At 45.4% G+C, this 15940-nt stretch overlaps 1 long non-coding RNA gene across 1 annotated transcript in view; it reads right to left on the bottom strand.

Annotated features, from left to right (window-relative positions):
* The window catches only part of LOC126355794 (uncharacterized), an 80963-nt gene extending 65894 nt beyond the window's left edge, over nt 1-15069 (bottom strand). Inside the window, exon 1 of the long non-coding RNA XR_007565533.1 lies at nt 14905-15069. This is a non-coding gene — a long non-coding RNA (uncharacterized LOC126355794). The remainder of the gene's footprint in view (nt 1-14904) is intronic.
* Between the last annotated feature and the right edge of the window lie 871 nt (nt 15070-15940).

Raw genomic sequence — 15940 nt, 5'->3', positions numbered from 1 at the left:
TTTTTTGGTCGAGTATCATGTCGTTTTTGGAAACCCAAAATCTACTCTGTAGGAATCAACATGGATTCCGGAAACAGCGATCGTGTGAGACCCAACTCGCTTTATTTGTGCATGAGACCCAGAAAATATTAGATACAGGCTCCCAGGTAGCTACTATTTTCCTAGACTTCCGGAAGGCATTCGATACAGTTCCGCACTGTCGCCTGATAAGCAAAGTAAGAGCCTACGGAATATCAGACCAGCTGTGTGGCTGGATTGAAGAGTTTTTAGCAAACAGAACACAGCATGTTGTTATCAATGGAGAGACGTCTACAGACGTTAAAGTAACCTCTGGTGTGCCACAGGGGAGTGTTATGGGACCATTGCTTTTCACAATATATATATATAAAGGACCTAGTAGATAGTGTCGGAAGTTCCATGCGGCTTTACGTGGATGATGCTGTAGTATACAGAAAAGTTGCAGCATTAGAGAATTGTAGCGAAATGCAGGAAGATCTGCAGCGGATAGGCACTTGGTGCAGGGAGTGGCAACTGACCCTTAACATAGACAAATGTAATGTATTGCGAATACATAGAAAGAAGGATCCTTTTTTGTACGATTATATGATAGCGGAACAAACACTGGTAGCAGTTACTTCTGTAAAATATCTGGGAGTATGCGTGCGGAACGATTTGAAGTGGAATGATCATATAACATTAATTGTTGGTAAGGCGGGTACCAGGTTGAGATTCATTGGGAGAGTCCTTTGAAAATGTAGTCCATCGACAAAGGAGGTGGCTTACAAAACACTCGTTCGACCTATACTTGAGTATTGCTCATCAGTGTGGGATCCATACCAGATCGGGTTGATGGAGGAGATAGAGAAGATCCAAAGAAGAGCGGCGCGTTTCGTCACAGGGTTATTTGGTAACCGTGATAGCGTTACGGAGATGTTTAACAAACTCAAGTGGCAAACTCTGCAAGAGAGGCGCTCTGCATCGCGGTGTAGCTTGCTCGCCAGGTTTCGAGAGGGTGCGTTTCTGGATGAGGTATCGAATATATTGCTTCCCCCTACTTATACCTCCCGAGAAGATCACGAATGTAAAATTAGAGAGATTAGAACGCGCACGGAGGCTTTCAGACAGTCGTTCTTCCCGCGAACCATACGAGACTGGAACAGGAAAGAGAGGTAATGACAGTGGCACGTAAAGTGCCCTCCGCCACACACCGTTGGGTGGCTTGCGGAGTATAAATGTAGATGTAAAATAATTGTTAGCGCCCGACACTGGCAAACAAATACGTATCTGCAGCTGTTCACAGCTAAAAGGAGCATTTGCTCCAACCTTTCACTATTGTAAGCTTCAGTGAAGTGCCCGCTTTGCGCGATTTATGCTTCCCAAATTACATCCATTTTTAGTCAATTTGAGGGAAATGTTCCCGTTTGTCAGATAGAAATTGTGGCTGCTGTGGCCTTCTCCACCAGACATTACGGCGCCTAGAGTATCAGCAACCAAACTGACAGCCTGCAGCCGCGGGTTGCCCGCTTCGCAGGCACACCAACGCACTACACAACCGACAGGCAATATTGATGAACGGCCACAGCAACACAGCAGAGACACCAGCGGGCACCAGGGGCCACTACCGGCCCACATAAACATAAGGCAGAGGTCGCTGCAGATCCCGTCAAACCCCGTGATGGAAAATAGTTCCGAGGTACTTATCCGCCGAAGCGCTGTAAGGGCCGGCGCTCGGCCGCACATCGGCAGTTTATCGACCGCCAGCAGATGTGGATAGCTGCCGCCACAGCAGCCTGGCTCGTATCTTCTCGCTGATCTCTGGATTAGGCTCGGTGTATCGGAGAAGTCTCTGGTGGAGACTAGTAGGAAATTATTTCAGTTGTTTTCTATATTATTCTTGTATGTAGTTGTGATTCGGAGACGGATCACAGTTTTGTTTTGGTGTTATGCTTGGAGGATTTGTTTTGGTTAATGGAACAGTCCAATAAATTGTTTTTGGACTTTGATCGTTAGTTTCTTCTGCTGACGCAGACATACCAGTGGCAACCCTAGATACATAGAAAGCTGAACGTAAAGCTATCGCGAAAACTTACGTTCGGTTTTGTTGAATAGCAAAACTTCCAGAATCAGCAGGACACAGGCAGTGCTCGCAGACCGGCACAGACTCGTCCAGCGTGGTCAGACTGGCACCGACCTGTCCAGGGCGCTCAGACAAGCATTCACGTGCCGGTGGGGTGGAATGCTCTGTTCCTATTGGCTCCCTGAAGGAAGTGTTGGGTTGATGGGGCAGAGGGTATATAAGGACCATCCTGCCCCCAGTCGTCCTCATTCTTTCGTCAACCACCGTAGTGTGTAGTCGATCCTCTTGTTCTCGCTCGTGCGCGTCAGTTTGCTCCTTTCTTGCATGCGTGTTACCAGCTTAGGTACAGAAAAATGAAATGTTCAGCAGTGGCATCAAGCACCACTAGCCAGTGGCGGCAAAAGGCAGAGAACATTAGAGGATGACGGGGAATTACCTGGTACGTACAGATTCAAACCGATAACTATGACTTTTCCCTTCCACTAAGAATTTCGTGGTATTTAATCCATTTCTTCTTCTTATTGTTTCAGCGCATATCCGCCAACACCAAAGCGTGGATGGTATGAACCCTATCGTGCAACAGCAGACACAGTGGCACCAGTTGCTCCATCAGCAGCATCGCCAACATTGTAAATGTCTATTCCATGTTTACACTACAGGTGTGACCAGCGAGTCCATAGATAATTTCGAGAGACCAAAATCAATAATGGTAGCTTTCTTTCACTAAGAATTTCGTATTGAATACACGTCTTATTGTTTCAGCATATATCCAGCGGGTAATTGATGAATCTGAGTGGCAACTGCAGCTGCAGTGGCAGCAACAGCAGGGGTTGCAGCTGCAACAACAACAACAACAACAACAGTGGCTGCAGCTGCAGCAACAGCAACTGCAGTGCCATGAGATGCACCAGCAGCGACATGAACTGCACCAGCAGCAGCAATATCATCGTAAGCAGTATATATGTCTCTCATTGTATATGTAATGTATTGTGAATAAAGAGACTGAGATTGTTGTAGGTGATTTATAGGGACCAAAATCGATAAATGTTATTTTTTCACTATGAATTTCGTATCGTACTGTGTATACATAATTAAGCTGCATCGTATACAATATGGTACGATTTCCGGACATTACAAAGAAGGGGGACAGCAAAGGGTATGTGCTGGAGATATCCAACAACCATCGCTGATCTCATATATATATATATATATATATATATATATATATATATATATATATATATATATAATTTCCCCATACTTTCTGTGTGTGTATGTTTTGTTATTATTAGATCATTATGTTGCAGGTGATATAGGGGGAATGAATCGATGGGCCCTTCCCATTAGAGACGAAGGTGAAATGCCACAGTGGGTGGAGGAGATGGAGAGAGACCTTCGTCGTTGTGAGGATATGAGAGAGCTGTCAAGGAGCCAGAGCGAGACAGGTAATACATATACTCACATTGCTTACAAATAATCAGCATCCTTTCCTTCCTTGCAGCAGTAGCGACAGCTGGCGACGTCTAGAACTTTGTATTTAATTTTATTCATTATTTTACGGCGGTCGCGTCAGGAGAACAATTCCCGTAATAGGCCGTGGCTCGGGCACCGGGGGCGGCGAAGACTATAAGTTCTAAACGAGGTCCTGTGAGGCGTGCTTCGCCGGCCAGAGCACCGCTAGTCGCTGCGTGGGAAGCGGCCGCCACCGCCGCCGCCGCCGCCGCTCCTGGCCCCGGCCCTGCCACAGCATCGTTCTGGTGTCCATGGGCCGCCCCGCCTCAGGCTAGCGGGTTAGGGCTGCAGCAACCAGGCTGCTCGCAGCGGCAGGATTCCGCAGCATTTCCTCCTCTGCTGTCGCATTCTCACCAATCACGTGAGGCACAGCACACACCCCTGTCCACCTCGCCAAATACATCGACTAGTTGTAGTTAGTGTGTCAGTAATAGAGAAGTTCCTGTGGCTAGTCGCAGTTCCCTCTCCCGTCCTTTTAGTGAAGGACATCAGGTCAGTGATACCATACCGCAGTTAGAGTACTCGGTGATTGCAGACACCTTTGAGGAGCGAATCTCCTTCACGAGGATCGAGAACCCGACCCTTTTGGTTTTCTAAGGGTGTGCCCTGCTGTCGTGGTAGCGGAGCTCCTCAAGGTAGTCAATGATCCGTGGTATCCCACCATTAAATGCAGTACGGTGCTTTGCATTGAATTATCGCACCCCCCCCCCCCCCCCCCAAAGTTGAGCCTGGCGTTGAAGAGTCTTCATTATCTTTGGAGGGGAAAATGGTGTGATAACACGGAGCACGTCAATCGCCGAGTGGTTTCGTAAATCCACATTGAATGCTATATTGGGCTGGTTTTCTGAAATGGAAGTGAGAGGCTCAGCTAAAGCACTCAGGAGAATTCGACACCTGGACATCCACATACATGTCTACGATCCAGTAAATGGAGAGTCTAGCTATACCAAGCTCCCTAAAGATACAGCTAATAAGCACGCATGTATTAATGTCCAAAATAGAAAGGATCAGACTTGTTTTGCATGGTCAGTCCTGGCTTGCTAAAGAAATGGTATACATAATCCAGAGTGCACATCCCAACACGGTAGATACGTTGACATTCGTAAGTGTTATAACTTTGATGGTATAGAGTTCCCCATCAAGATCCAGGACATACATAAATTTGAGGCGGAGAATACCGGCATGTCGGTTAATGTTCATGACCTGGAGAAGAAAAGCAAGTCAGATGAGCAAGACAAATATATTATCGACGGCCCCCTCCATTTCTCAAAAATTGCAGGCGAGCGAGAGCTGCATGTAAAGATACGGCTTTTCTCTGAAGGCGATAGTTATCACTATGTTTGGATCAAAGACATGTCCCGACTCCTTTCCACCCAGATAAATAAACATGAACATAAGCAACAAATTTTTTTAAGGTGTCTGAATTATTTCTCCTCAGACAAGTTATTACGAGTATCCGCGCATCTAGTAGATTGCGCTTCCATGGATCCAGTATGTGTTATTATGCCTACTGACGACAAGAATGCTCACCACAAGGAGCGATGCCCTTTTGTAGTGTACGCCGACTTTGAATGCCTCCTCGCCCCTGTGACCCGCTGTGAAGATGAACCTACCACCTTTACAGAAAAACATGTACCATATGTGGCAGGATACCAAATTGTATCGTCATATGATTTCAGTCTTAACCTCTACAAATCTTACGTCGGGGAAAGCCCTGCGGTTTGCCTGCACAATGAGCTCGAAAAACTTTAATGGGAGGCTGATAAGCCTTACAGTGGCAACGTTCCCATGACCAAATTGAAGGAGAATGAAGATTTGTATGATAATGCAGTTGATTGTCATATTTGTTAGCTGCCCTTAGATAGAAAAGTGGATACTCCTCGTAGGGACCACTGTCATCTTCCCGCGAAGTTTCATGGTGCAGCTCACAATGTGTGCAATTTGAAGTACTAGCTACCTAGACACATACCCGTTTTCTTCCACAATTTATGTGGGTATGACGCTTTCCAGCTGAGCAATTGGCTGATTTCGGTTTGGAGGAAGATCAGGTCAGTATCCTACCTGAGAGTGTCGAGAAATACATTTCATTCTCCAAATGAATGATGCCAAGAATTATGCTCCACTTCCTCGATACGCTACGTTTTATGCAGGCGCCACTCCAGAAACTCATTGAAACTCTACCTCGAGGGGATATGCATATCACTCAAGCTGCATTTCCCGACGAGGAAAAGTTTCAAATTGTCACTAGGAAGGGGGTTTTCCCATTTGAGTATGTGGATAGTACGGCGAAACTCGACGAAGCCAGGCTACCTGACGTATCTGCATCCTCCAGCAAACTTACAGGCAATGCCATAACAGATGTAGAGTATGAGCATGCTGTGAATGTCTGGCAGGAATTCAATATTTCTACTTTAGGAGAGTATGCACGGCTTGTCTATGTATGATCACATATTCCATGGATCCTGCCTTCTGTTACAGAGCACCTGGGTTGTCTTGGGACGCAATGCTCAAGAAAACGAACTGCTGCATTGAATTATTGATCGATGATGTCATACTTCTTTTCATTGAGTGAGGAATTCGTGGGGTCTTTGCCAATGTGTTCATAGGCACGCGAAGGCAAATAACCCGCTGATGGGTGACAGGTTAAACGCATCCCTTGATTCGAGTTATATAATGTACCTCGGCGTGAATAACTTATATGGGCATGTCTTGCAGCAATCACTGCCAATTAGTTATTTTCGATGGGTGTCTGAAGACGAACACAAGGGAATAGGTGGAAAAATCGTGGGGAGTATGGCAGCTGATCCTGATGTAGGGCATGTGGTAGGGGCAGGACTCACATACCCTGTTAGTTTGCATGATGCGCACGCCAAATTGCTGCTGTGTCCAGAGCAACTAGTTTTGCAAGGAGGCTGCACACCAAAACTGATGACAACGATGTGGGATGAGCGGAAATACACTCCTGGAAATGGAAAAAAGAACACATTGACACCGGTGTGTCAGACCCACCATACTTGCTCCGGACACTGCGAGAGGGCTGTACAAGCAATGATCACACGCACGGCACACCGGACACACCAGGAACCGCGGTGTTGGCCGTCGAATGGCGCTAGCTGCGCAGCATTTGTGCACCGCCGCCGTCAGTGTCAGCCAGTTTGCCGTGGCATACGGAGCTCCATCGCAGTCTTTAACACTGGTAGCATGCCGCGACAGCTTGGACGTGAACCGTATGTGCAGTTGACGGACTTTGAGCGAGGGCGTATAGTGGGCATGCGGGAGGCCGGGTGGACGTACTGCCGAATTGCTCAACACGTGGGGCGTGAGGTCTCCACAGTACATCGATGTTGTCGCCAGTGGTCGGCGGAAGGTGCACGTGCCCGTCGACCTGGGACCGGACCGCAGCGACGCACGGATGCACGCCAAGACCGTAGGATCCTACGCAGTGCCGTAGGGGACCGCACCGCCACTTCCCAGCAAGTTAGGGACACTGTTGCTCCTGGGGTATCGGGCGAGGACCATTCGCAACCGTCTCCATGAAGCTGGGCTACGGTCCCGCACACCGTTAGGCCGTCTTCCGCTCACGGCCCAACATCGTGCAGCCCGCCTCCAGTGGTGTCGCGACAGGCGTGAATGGAGGGACGAATGGAGACGTGTCGTCTTCAGCGATGAGAGTCGCTTCTGCCTTGGTGCCAATGATGGTCGTATGCGTGTTTGGCGCCGTGCAGGTGAGCGCCACAATCAGGACTGCATACGACCGAGGCACACAGGGCCAACACCCGGCATCATGGTGTGGGGAGCGATCTCCTACACTGGCCGTACACCTCTGGTGATCGTCGAGGGGACACTGAATAGTGCATGGTACATCCAAACCGTCATCGAACCCATCGTTCTACCATTCCTAGACCGGCAAGGGAACTTGCTGTTCCAACAGGACAATCCACGTCCGCATGTATCCCGTGCCACCCAACGTGCTCTGGAAGGTGTAAGTCAACTACCCTGGCCAGCAAGATCTCCGGATCTGTCCCCCATTGAGCATGTTTGGGACTGGATGAAGCGTCGTCTCACGCGGTCTGCACGTCCAGCACGAACGCTGGTCCAACTGAGGCGCCAGGTGGAAATGGCATGGCAAGCCGTTCCACAGGACTATATCCAGCATCTCTATGATCGTCTCCATGGGAGAATAGCAGCCTGCATTGCTGCGAAAGGTGGATATACACTGTACTAGTGCCGACATTGTGCATGCTCTGTTGCCTGTGTCTATGTGCCTGTGGTTCTGTCAGTGTGGTCATGTGATGTATCTGACCCCAGGAATGTGTCAATAAAGTTTCCCCTTCCTGGGACAATGAATTCACGGTGTTCTTATTTCAATTTCCAGGAGTGTACATTATTCTTTATCATAACCTCCAACTGTGTCTCAGCTTGGGTATGGAGCTGGTTACAATCACCCGGGCTATCTCCTTCAAGCAGTCCCCCTGGTTGAGAGAATATATTGATTTGAATACGAGACAGAGAGCTTCCGTGACATGTGACTTTTTATAAATTAATGAATAATTCAATTTTACGTGAAACAATAGAGAATTTGAGGGAACGAGGAGAAATTTTGATGGGCGTTGTGGCATAAGAAAATGTATTGCCTAACCAAATTTTAGGTGCGTCACCAAATTCAATAAGAATTTTGTTGCTGTGGAGGTGACGAAGACTGCAGTAGAGTTTACGAAACCTATTTATGTGGGGATGTGCATACTAGACCTATCCAAACTCCACATGTACTGCTTTCATTATGAGTTTGCGAAAATTAATTTCGCAGATCCTAAATTACTATATATGGATACAGATAGCTTCATCAGGCAAATCCAACACCTTCCATCAAAACCCTGACATGATAAGCAAATTCAGTAGTATGTCATATAGCTCCGAATAAATCGTGACATTAAATTAACCAAAGTAATACGAGTAACGAGTGAGCAAATGGAATACCACAGACTAATACAAGAATGCCTAAATGAATGTCGTACCTTCCACCGCGAGGCAGACGCAGTTCCGAGGGGAGAAACGAGAACAGAAGCCGAGAGCAGAATCGTGTTAAGCTAGAAAGCCCTACGATAAGGGACGGACTGGATACCCACGTCGCCAGCAAACCACTAGGGCCACACAACCCGCACGTTTTAGCGTGAGACTGTTTCGCGTGTCTGTTGCATTAGGACCACCCCCCAGCCCATGTTAAAAGATAGAGCCCTCCAGAAGAACAGTATAGATCTTACGATAACGCTAAAAGGACCACACCAGGTGCAGGTTTTAGCGTGAGACTTTTTCGCCTCTCTGTTACGTTGCAAACTTTAAAAACATTGCCCCACCACGAAAAGTATAACGTTTCTCATTGGATAGACAGAATTTTTGTAGGCGGAGCTTAAGGTTAACATTGAGACCCTGATTGGTCAGATGAAAACACAGCCAGATAGTTTTTTTAAACCAACTTCGGTAAATTGTAGTAAGGAGAAGGGAGTTGCTTCCGAGATGGCGAGGTGAGTGGAGCTGTGCTGCCCGCCGCTACCCTGACGCTGCCTAAACACCGACAAGGTAATGAACGCACGCGATGCCGCATTTTTGAGCGCATAAAGGCTTCATTTAGAACTGCAGAAGTCTCATCTGTTATACCTCCTTTTTGCGTAATACTAGTGTCGATCGTCAATTAAAGCTCATGGTGTTCACATTTTCCACTTGAAGTAAAAATCTGAAACGTTATGATTTTTCTGTTAAATAATTATTGAGAAGCCACATCAGCCACTGTAATTTATGACAAGTTAGATAAGTTATTAAAGATAATTTAGGGTCACTGTAGACCACGATTCAATCCTTGCCTGAATTCAGTGCAAAAATTAAGTTCGAAGGGTGGTGATATGTAAGGTGTCAGGCAAATCCAACACCTTCCCTGGAAACCCTGACATGATAAGCAAATCCAGTAGTACGTCACATAGCTCCGAATAAATCGTGACATTAAATTAACCAAAGTAATACGAGTAACGAGTGAGCAAATGGAATACCACAGACTAACACAAGAATGCCTAAATGCATGTCGTACCTTCCCACTGTGAGACAGACGCAGTTCCGAGGGGAGAAACGAGAACAGAAGCCGAGAGCAGAACCGTGTTAAGTTAGAAGGCCCTACGGTAAGGGACGAACACCCACGTTTCCAGCTAACAGTTAGGACCATCCCCCCAGCCCATGTTAAAAGCTAGAGCCTTAGCGTGAGACTGTTTTGTTTCTCTGTTACGTCAGAACCACCCCCCAGCCCATGTTAAAAGCTAGAGCCCTCCAGAAGAACAGTATAGATCTTACGATAACGCTAAAAGGACCACACCAGCTGCTAGTTTTAGCGTGAGGTTTGAGTGGGACACACTGTATTTTCGAGGAGCCTTTTTGTCCATATTTCTCTGTCTGTCTGTCAATACTACCTGGGATTGGCATGTTTGAAATAAAATGTCTTTAATCATGTGTTAAAAAACTTTGTTTAATACACTTTGTAAATGAAGCATGGTCTTACTAAAGCGTTTTAATCAATGTTTTCAACAAAGAACAAAATGTTCTTGTTTACATATTTTTACCCGACTATAACGTTAGTCTCACCTGAGCAGGCAGGGAAGAAGGGGTCCATCACATCTCACTAAGCCTCAGCAAGGCGGAGGGGGTGTCCAAATTTTAAAAGAAAGGAGGAACTCAGTGCTGCTATGATGTGTACAACTTAACAAGCAGTTATGCAATTACCAAGGGTTATGTCTCAGTTTTGTATTGTAAGTCGAAGTTAAACGTATTTAATTTTACTGTTTTCGATCTCAGGAGTAACGAATGCGAATATTTTGTTTTTTTGTTTTCTGTTTTGGTTTTTGAATAAAAGAGCTGCTTCAGGTAATCAAGACTTCGTTTCTTACTCCGATATTTGTGCCATACAGCAGAAAAAGAAAGTTCATTGTCACTCTGTATCTCTACGCTGTATTTCACTTCAACATAAAATACAAGATCCGTAATTATGGCATCAAAGGCCACACGCGAAATGAGGGAGATTCTGTACATTCGTTAATTTGGCACTAAGTGAAACGACAGCTGAAGGGTGACCCAGTGTGCACGCCAGAGTCATTCATTGCTCCTGTCCATGGAGCTCAAAAATGGCTCTGAGCACTATGGGACTTTAACATCTGAGGTCATCAGTCCCCTAGACTTAGAATTACTTAAACCTAACTAACCTAAGGACAACACACACATCCATGCCCGAGGCAGGAGTCGAACCTGCGACCGTAGCAGCAGTGCGGTTCCGGACTGAAGCGCCTATAGCCGCTCGGTCTCAGCGGCCGGCAATGCGTGGAGCTAAACAACTGGAAAATCTTTCTATGTTACCGAACTGTGCTGTGAAGATCTTCCTATTATCAAAGTTTCAGCAACTGAAATGAGGACCCTGAATATGTCGGAGATAAAAATAGCCACCGTGAAAGTTCTTTGAGTGGAAGACGGAGCACAAACAGCCTTTTTTTTAGTTTTGAAGAAGGAGTGACAACCTTAACATGGAAAACAAAAAAGTAAAACAGATAGGATAACCTTACACTGACACCAGCTTTTAACACAAAACATCAAATAGCGACCAACAAGAAACAAGAGCTCCTTGAATTAATCCAAAAAATCCACATACCTAAACTTTACAAACCATTCCATGAGCAATTGTAATATACAAGGGGAAGAAAAAATGCCGCATTTGGCGGTCGGCATGCGATTTCTCATCTCAGTTCGAGGCAAAAGTGCATCTACGAAAACCTAGCCCCACTAATAGCTTTAATAGAAATGCAATTTAAAAGACGAGGCTCATGTAACGCTGTAACTCCACGCAGCATGGCCAAGAACAGTTGAGGAAGCGTTAACGCTGTGCTGTAACGGAGCTGTCCCAAACAGAAAAAAAAAAAAATGAAAAAAAATGCGCAGAGTGACGAGGCAATGGCGTAGGGAAAATGACACGCAGTCGCCGATGTTCGAGCCGCCTTCACACCAGACTTTATTTGTATTTTCCTTTTCTATCTTTCTTTTTTAGTTATTGCATCATATTGTATCCCATTTACACCTCCACAATGCGGTGTCTTGGTTATTTCTTTCCGTTACTGTTACCGTCATTTAAACATTAATACATAACATGAACTTCGTACAGATATAAAAGACCGTTTTGTTTCGTCCGTGACTCAAAAAAAAGCCAAAAGAAAATAATAGTGGATATAGTAACATCGTCTGTATCCAATTAGATACAAAAGCTCAATAGGTAGGCTCCACTACATTGCACATTATTCTACACACAATAATTCCATTCTGTATGTTTGACATCCAGGTGTATATTCACAGAGCCGGTACAGACGTGTAAGAGCAACATTCGCTTTAGAGAAGGTGTTCATAACGACCACCTTGTATTGATAAATACTTTGTCACTCGCTGGATCAACCTTTGTTGGACCCTACGCAAAATACCTGCATCCACCATTGCAGAAGTGGCATGCACGCAAGCTATTAGATCGTGTACATCCATGGTTGAAGTACCATCAACTTGTTCCTGTATGTGTCCCAGCAAATAAAAATTTGGTGGATTAAGGTCTGGAGAACGTGGAGGCCAGAACATTGGACCTCCAATCAGTTTCCCTGGAAACGCATTGTCTAAATAGTTATGTACGTTCATTCCCCCCCTCGTTCTGAAACAATAGCTGTCGCCGAACACCAAGTGGGACGTATTCTAATGCGTCAGGCAAAGCATTACAAAGAAACGTATGATATAGGGGCGCATTCAACTTGTCCAGCAATAGGTAAGGACCCAAGAGCTGTCCACCGGTGATTCCAGCCTACAGATTTATGCCAAAGCATGCCAAAAAGCCACATTCACAGGCGACGCGGGGGTTGTGTTCCAACGAATAATGACTGTTGTGAAGGTTGCAAATACTTTCACGAGTGAAGCTAGAATCGTCAGTTTATTTATAAAATTCTGTTTATAAAATGTGTGTTATCTTCCACTTGATGCTGAAGGCATACACAGAACTGTACTAGTCAAATGCGGTCTTCTGGCGCTGGTGTTAAGTTAACGTGTAACGATATGGATGCAGTTCTTGATCATACAACGCTTCAACAATCAGTCTGTAGTATACCTGGAACCGTCTTGCTCTATCACGGGTATTACCCGAGATGATTGGCGAACTGTTTTAAGAACCGCTTTCTCTGTTTGTGGAGTACTCGGACGGCCTCTGTCGATTGCTTGTGGCCTGAAGGTGTTGCTCCAGGCGACAATAAACATTCTTATCAGGATGGGGCCTTTGAAGGTACTGTGCACCGTACGTACATAAAGAACATCGACGTATTCATCGTTTGTGTACTCCATCGGGCAGCCGCCCTACGTGAACTTGGCAAGACCAGTTATGGTTGTGCACTTCACGACTAGTAGACACATGCATGCAGTTTAATGGATCCCATTGTAATGTGACAGAGTATTTTTATATGACAAAATGATGAGAACTAGGGAGCGGACACAAGGGCGTACCCATGATCTGAACTAGAGTGGGGGAGGGAGGAAGGGGGCAGGTCACACTAGTCTCAGGAAACAAGCACACGAGACAAGATACAGCACTTCTTATTAAATAAAACAGTAAACCAGTGAAAAACTGCTTTTAATAAACATTTTAAATACAAGAATGCACTTGTACAATCCGAGAAAACATGTAGCATTTCTTATTAAATAAAACAGTAAACTAGTGAAAAACTGCGAATATCTTCTAGGGGGGTACGCCCATGAGCGGACGTATAAAAAATGAAGAAGAGGAACCATGGCTCCAGGGCGGTTATGGATTTGATGTTCTAGCAGTGTACTAGTGAGCTACGACAGCTGGTACGGCACTGCAGCTGCAGTGTTGCCATCTTCTCATTTTCAAACATTTGTTTTCAATATGGCCCTGATCTAATTCTGCTAGATAAACTTTTGTCTCGAATCTGGGCGAGGAATCGCATGCTGACCTTCAAGTTTGGCATTTTTTCTTCACTCTGTATATTGTTTTTACTTCAGTAAATATTTTGTACTGTTTGTTATATATAAATAAAGTATGCTATGAATGTAATGATAATTACATCTTTTCCATTGATATGGTTGCAATGTTGTCTCTTCTTATTTCGAGTTGCAAGAAAAAATAATACTTTCATAATAGGAAATTCGTGACAAACATTGGGCAATCACACTCTTTGTTATCAACAATAACGTGAAAACTCGACTCGTATCAAATTACATAATCGATTTTAGCAGCAAGAGTGTCATAATTGGCAGGGGATAACTCTGAAGAACTGTGGGAAACTGAGTAGTATTAATTCACGGCCGCGTCATAACCAGATGTTGCTTGATATAACTGTACTAACTTGTTATTTTGACATTATAATTTCCAAAAATTACAAACGTTTTGAAACTTCAGACGCATTTCCTGAAAAATCACGATTTTTTGAGCTGTCGTGCTGTTGCAGCAAATGAGCAATGTCGTTTTGCAGTGGCGGTACGTCCTACAGCGCAACGGAGCAATAAACCCCCGTACAGATATTCGCGTCTGAGAAAATTTAATAGTGCGTAAAGATTTTAAACTTAAAATAATCTATTCTCCTGCTTCTGTGGCAGATAATTATTTAGCAATACGTACTGTCATATTTGCAACTGTCTGTCAGTTCCTATGCGCTCGGCTCAGTCCTGTACAGAATCCTCTTCTGCATCCCTTTAGGTAGTGTTCCAGCTGCTGAGTTCGTCTTCGACAGTGGAAGGTGAGAGCGGAGAGAGGTTGAAAGGCGTAGGGACATTGGACACCTTACATGTCGGGTGCCTCAGTTTGATATACTGTTTATAGTGTTGTAAGACACTGGTTTTCCAACATGGGTCGGGTTTTTGTGTGTATATTTTACTTGTTAGAGATTTGATACACTTGGCATCGTAAGTGACGAGAATAACTCTCTTATGTACATTTGCAAGTTTAAGTCAGGTAGAAACAGAGTGCAAGCACCACTGGCGAGGAAGCCAGTTTCAGTTAGCCACGCTGTGACACAATGGCGTGCAGAGCCGCAGCCTATAGTGAGTTTAAAATTAGTTTCGACTTTTGGCAGTTCCGCACAGGGCGAATAGGGGGAAGCGTAGCTGCCAGTGTGTGCTAGTGCATCAACGGCCAGTAATAAAGCCACGCCTACCTTACGTTGCGGCCGCCAGGCAAACATTCTTTGGAGGTACAGAAACGTCAGTAATGAACAGAACTGTTAAATCAAAGATCTTTTATACATACTCACAGTTATGGTGTAAGTGGAGCGACCCTAAGGGAAGAATCGTCACTGTCCTCTTCCTCGGAACAGGTACTGGCGCCGACTGCAGTTACCAGCTCTCCAGTCTGTTCTTCTAGCAGTCCTTCACGAATCCACGTCTCCTCAGTATGACTGACAACTCGAAACCAATCCTGAGGGGTAACACTTGCAATGGATTCTTTTGTCAGCGTTCCAACGCCACTGAGCGTAAACTTCTTGTTGTTTTTGCCACACTACCTTTCACCTGCGCCCGTATGTTCTCAATAGTATGTAAATGTGAGTGATATGGAGGAAGCCTGATAACATTATGCCCTTTATCGGTAGCCAGGTCGTCGACTGATAGCGTGGAGTTTTTGGCTCGAAAAGTGCTCAAAGTTCCATTAACTCTGTCTTGTTCATGCCAGGTTCACCTTTATTCGATGGAACATTTCTTTGCACCCAGAGCAAAATATCTGCTTTCCTCAACTGCATTGTCGGAGCTTTATCTATCACAACGGAGCGATACGGCGCATTGTCCGCTACTGTTGTACTATTTGGAGGAATATTCTGCAGCAGAACATCAGAAAACCACTCCATGAAAACTTTGCCATTCATTTCCTCGCGACAGTCGTCTTGCTTCCTGGAACGGAACTGCAGTAAACAGTCTGGAATGAAACCACTTGCAGAGCCAGCATCGAGGGCGATTATCCTGCCACCCTTGCCTATCGACGCTTTCGTCGTTCTTTGTGCTGTGCGATCCGTCCACCCCTTTGGGAACGCATGACTAAAACCCACATCTCGTCCAACCACACAATTTCTTCGAACGAAACATACGTCACTGCACCCAAAAACCTGCCTCTCCACGCTACTATGTCGCTTCTCTCCACGTTAAATGTCCGAGACGAAAACTCCCACTGAACACCTCTGCTTCTTTGAGTCTGAAAAGAAGTTTATGTAAGGTAGGATATTCCTTGCTCTGATAATAAGCCTACACATGTCTCCGAATTGCATCCTACTGGAATGCGTCCATCTTCGTTACCCGTCT

Source organism: Schistocerca gregaria, chromosome 3, assembly GCF_023897955.1.
Source record: "Schistocerca gregaria isolate iqSchGreg1 chromosome 3, iqSchGreg1.2, whole genome shotgun sequence".
NCBI classification, from domain to species: domain Eukaryota; kingdom Metazoa; phylum Arthropoda; class Insecta; order Orthoptera; family Acrididae; genus Schistocerca; species Schistocerca gregaria.
The sequence above is the reverse complement of the archived record's forward strand: the minus strand, read 5'-3'. Positions and strand labels throughout refer to the sequence as shown.